A 5,389-nucleotide genomic window follows, 5' to 3' on the forward strand; every position below is an offset into this window, starting at 1 on the left:
GCTACCTGCCGCGGCCACAGAAGCGGCGCCCAACTCCTCTCCCACTTCCGCCTTCCACCGCCCGCACTCGGGCCGGGTCACGTGATCGCGCCTGGTCACCTGACCCGGAAGAGGCTGGCCGGGCTCGCAGGTGCGGGCAACCTAGGCCCGGCAGGGGAACCTTCGGGGAGGAGGAGGCCCTCTTTTCACTAGTGTGTAAAAATGGGAAGGTTTTCAGCTCCTTGGATGGTCCTGGAGCAGTCGTGTAAACCGAGTGCCCATTAGCCCTCTACAGGCTTGGACAATTGCTAGCCCCATTTTACAGGTGAAAGTGGACCTTCAGTCAATTAAGTCAACATTTATTGAGCTCCTCAAGTAGGGTTACCAGTTACCCCAAGTTAAATTTAAATATCAGATAAACAACAGTGTAACTTGTAAGTATGTCACCAATACTGTGTAAGACATGTTAATACTAAAAAATTATTTGTTGATTATTAGGTAATCGAATTGAATTAAACACCTGGTATTTTTATTTACTGGCAACAGTACGCCTATTACGTGCCAGGCACTGTTTTAAGATCTAGAAACACAAAACTCCTGGCCATTTTGGGATCTCTGTTCCACAAAGCAAAATTAGAAAAGCTTCAAAACCCCGCCTGGGGTCCATAAAATCCCGCACCACAGCCAAGCAACCCCCATTCCCTTAATATACGGAATAGATAGAATTTTATGGATTAGCAAAAGCATTTATTTTTTTAAGCAGCGAACCCTATGCTGTACTTGAACTCCTGGCCTCAAGGGATCCTCTTGCCTCAGCCCACCATCTAAGTGGGACTACAGGTGCAAGCCACCATGCCTGGCCAAAAACATTTGTTTATTTATTTATTCATTTATCTTGAGACAGAGTCTCACTTTGTCACCCTTGGTAGAGTGCTGTGGTGTCATAGCTCACAGCAACCTCAAACTCTTGAGTTTAAGTGATTCTCTTGCCTTAGCCTCCAAAGTAGCTGGGACTACAGGCACCTGCCACAACTAGCTATTTTGAGAGATGGGGTCTCACTCTGGCTCAGGCTAGTCTTGAACCTGTGAGCACAGGCAATCCACCCACCTTGACCTCCTACAGTGCTAGGATTACAGGTGTGGCCACCGCACCCAGCCATAAATCAACATTTTTGACTGATATTCTGGACCTTAAGCTTTAACAAACTGAATTTGATTAAAAGCTCAATTTAATCATCATTGATTAAAATTAACGCTAATCACCTAATTAGCCTTAAGGACTAGTACTTCTGTTATTTTAGGGTCTTTAAGTTTGGATGAATCCTATCATGCATGCAAATTTAAATTATTTGAACACTTAGTCTCTACTTTTCCTATTCCAATTCCAAATCCCGGGGATTGGCTTCCAAGGTGATACAGCCCTCTCAATATGTTTGTTAAAGCCTGTATTTATCCCATCCATAAAACAACTGTGCTAAAACTTTTCTAGTTCCATTGATGAGAGTCTTACTAATTCTACAGGCAGTCGTCAAGTTACAAACATTTAACTTACATACAACTCACGTAATTACAGGTAACAGGTAAAATGTATACTATTCAAACTTACATAGAAATTCAACTTAAGAACAAAACTACAGAACCTATCATTCGTAACCCAGGTACTGCCTCTATTCTAGATTTTCTTTTTTTTGAGACAGAGCCTCAAGCTGTCCCCCTGGGTAGAGTGCCATGGCATCACAGCTCACAGCAACCTCCAACTCCTGGGCTCAAGTGAGTCTCTTGCCTCCGCCTCCCAAGTAGCTGGGACCACAGGCGCCCGCCACAACGCCTGGCTATTTTTTGGTTACAGCCATCGTTGTTTTGGTGGGTCTGGGCTGGATTCGAACCCGCCACCTTAGATGTATGTGGCTGGTGCCTTAGCCGGTTGAGCCACAGGCACCGAGCCCTATTCTAGATTTTCAACCCATGTGCCATGAACATTTTTTTTTTTTTTTTGAGACGGAGCCTCAAGCTGTCCCCCTGGGTAGAGTGCCATGGCATCACAGCTCACAGCAACCTCAAACTCCTGGGCTCAAGTGAGTCTCTTGCCTCCGCCTCCCAAGTAGCTGGGACCACAGGCGCCCGCCACAACGCCTGGCCATTTTTGGGTTGCAGCCATCATTGTTGTTTGGCGGGCCCAGGCTGGGGATGCCATGAACATTTTTAAAGATCATTAATTAAAAAAATTTTTTTGAGATAGTCTCACTTTGTCACCCTTGGTAGAGTGCCGTGGTCATACCTCATAGCAACCTCAAACTCTTGGGCTCAAAGTAATTCTCTTGCCTCAGCCTCCCTGGTAGCTGAGACAACAGGCACCCGCCACAATGCCAGGATATTTTTTAAGAGACGGGGTATCACTCTTGCTCAGGCTGGTCTTAAACTCCTGAGCTCAGGCTATCCACCCACCTCAGCTTCCCAGAGTGCTAGGATTACAGAAAAAAAAAAGTTTTCTCCTCATATAGTCAAATATCTCTTTCAGATATTTGCTCAATATTCTCTCAGGGAAGCCTTTCCTGATCACCCCATTTAAAATAATAACTCATTACTTACTTCCCCTCCCATCAGCCTACTTCCTGCTTTATTGTATCTCCATATTTCCTCCAGATTTGTCACAATCTGATTGTTGGAAAAATATATGAATATATGTATGTTTCCTACTACAAGAATTGTGACAACAGGAACTATATTCCATCTTCTACAAGAGTGCCTCTTTCTTAGGTAGGTGGCCTCTTAAAATTTGTTAAATATATTTTTATTTATTTATTTTTGAGACAGAGTCTCACTTTGTTGCCCTTGGCAGAGTGCCGTGGCATCACAGCTGACAGCAACCTCAAACTCTTGGGCTTAAGTGATTCTCTTGCCTCAGCCTCCCAAATAGATGGGACTACAGGTGGCCACCACAATGACCTACTATTTTTATTTTTGATTTTTTTTTTTTTTTTTGCAGTTTTTGGCCGGGGCTGGGTTTGAACCACCACCTCCGGTATATGGGGCCAGCGCCCTACTCCTTTGAGCCACAGCCACCACCCTGCCCTACTATTTTTAGACACGAGGTCTCACTTTGGATCAGGCTGGTCTCTAACCTGTGAGCTCAAGCGATCCACCCACCTCAGTCTCTCAAGTGCTGGGATTACAGGCATAAGCCACCACGCCCAGCCTTAGATTTTTATTTTTTTTGAGATGGGGTCTTGCTCTATCTCTGCCAATAGAGTACTGAGTTCTCATCATAGCTCACTGCAGCCTCAACTCCCAGAACCCAGCAATCCTCCTGCCCCAGCCTCTCAAGTAGCTGGCACTACAGGCATGTGCCACCATGCCCAGCTAATTTTTCTGTTTTTTTGTAGAGATGGAGGGTATTTCTCTTGTTCAGGCTGGTCTTGAACTCCTGACCCGAATTGATACTCTCATCTTGGCCCCAAAGTGCTAAGATTATAGGCATAACCCACTGTGCTCAGCCTAAATAGATTTTATTAACATTTATTGAGTGCCAAAGTCATTGCTCTGGATTCTGTAATATAGGAGATTTGTTTAAAGACACATAAAAAGTCGAAAAAGTGTCCCCACCAGAAAAGTTTAAAAGAAAATTGATATGATTACTTAAGGAAAAAGACCCCTAAAATATAGTCCCTGACTTCCAACCTTTTTAAGGTACAAGGAGTCCCCAGGTTATGAACAACATAAGTTCTGTAGGTTTGTTCCCTGGTTGAATTTGTATGTAAGTTGGAAAAGGTACCTTCACCTATTACTGATAATAGCCTCTGTGCCTAAGTGTGAGTTGTATGTCAGTTAGATGTTTGTAACTTTGGGACTGCCTGTAGTTTACTCAATTAATTACATCACAGGCAGAAATAACCGTTGATTGAGTGACAGAACTAAAATTTCTTTTTTTGTTTGTTTGTTGAGACAGAGTCTTACTATGTCACCCTTGGTAGCTCTTGGGCTTAGGCCTCCAGAATAGCTGAGACTACAGGCGCCTGCCACAATGCCCAGATTTTTTTTTTGTTGCCGGGGCTGGGTATGAATCTGCCACCCTCAGTATATGGGACCTACGCCCTACCCACTGAGCCACAGGCGCTGCCCCCAGCTATTTTTTTGTTGTTATAGTTGTCATTGTTATTTGGTAGGTCCGGGCCAGTTCAAGCCCACCAGCCCCCGTGTGTGTAACCGCTGCCTTAGCTGTTGAGCTGCCTTAAGTATGGTGAGAAAAGAGCTCAAGGTTGTCCTTGGGATGGGGTGAGGGAACTCAAGTGTAGAAAGTTTGAGGGGGATCAGTAATTATCTCAGTTTTAATCTTCCTCTTAAATGAAGATGTCAGAAGTTTTTCAGATGAACGTTCCCATGAAAGGTGGTCTGGGGAATAAGAGAAGGATTGGACATAGAGATTTGGGAAGTGTTCTGACGATGTAATCATTGAATCCTGGAGGACAGATGGTGCTGCTGGAGGAGAGAACTTAGATAAACAAAGGGGCCAGACAGTTCTAGGGCAGGTGTGTGTTTGCAAACCAAAAAGAAGAGATGGTGAGAAGCCATCAGAAAAGACCAGGATGGTGAGCAACCACCAGAGTCAGGCCAGGAAAGAGGACATAGTGAGTGATACCCAATCCTGCAGAGAAACTGAGAGTTCAGAAATAAGAACCAAACAATTAACATGATGAACTATAAAATAATACACAACCTACAACCATGCTCTGTTAGGGCAGAAAGCACAGGCAGGAACTAGAGTCTGACGAGTTTGAGTGGTGACAAAGGTTGAGACAGAAGACATTTGGGGTAGGAAAAGGGATTTGGGTAATTACTGAAGGGGACCCTTATGGCACTAAAGAATTTTTGACAGATAATTGCAGTTGAGGAATAAGATTGGAGTAAAGATCTGAGACCCAATGAAGAAAGTTTGGATCTAGATGGGTGATTGCAGACTCAAGTCAACATTCAGCCAAAATTCAACATGTAATAGGGCCAGATCTCATAATTACAAAATCTCAGATTTGAAAGACAATTTAGAAGTCATTGTTTTGTTTTTTTGAGACAGAGCCTCAAGCTGTTGCCCTAGGTAGAGTGCTGTGCCATCGCAGCTCACAGCAACCTCCAACTCCTAGGCTCAAGTGATTCTCCTGCCTCTGCCTCTCAAGTACCTGTGAGATAATTTCTTGCTGAATCTGAGGGAATAGATATTAAAATTACTTCTAGGCTCAGCACCTGTAGCTCAAGCGGCTAAGGTGCCAGCCACATACACCTGAGCTGGGCCTGTCAAACAACAACAATGGCTGCAACCAAATATAGCTGGGCATTGTGGCGGGTGCCTGCAGTCCCAGCTACTTGAGAAGCGGAGGCAGGAGAATCACTTGAGCCCAGGAGTTGGAGGTTGCTGTGA

At 44.5% G+C, this 5,389-nt stretch overlaps 1 protein-coding gene across 1 annotated transcript in view; it reads right to left on the reverse strand.

The window, feature by feature from the left end:
- Positions 1-113, reverse strand: part of WWP2 (WW domain containing E3 ubiquitin protein ligase 2) — a 156,490-nt gene extending 156,377 nt beyond the window's left edge. Inside the window, exon 1 of the mRNA XM_003791397.3 lies at positions 6-113. The gene's annotated coding sequence lies outside the window, so the exon portion shown is untranslated. The remainder of the gene's footprint in view (positions 1-5) is intronic.
- Between the last annotated feature and the right edge of the window lie 5,276 nt (positions 114-5,389).

The sequence above is a fragment of the Otolemur garnettii genome, unplaced genomic scaffold, assembly GCF_000181295.1.
Source record: "Otolemur garnettii isolate 467f Iridium unplaced genomic scaffold, OtoGar3 scaffold00047, whole genome shotgun sequence".
NCBI classification, from domain to species: Eukaryota; Metazoa; Chordata; class Mammalia; order Primates; family Galagidae; genus Otolemur; species Otolemur garnettii.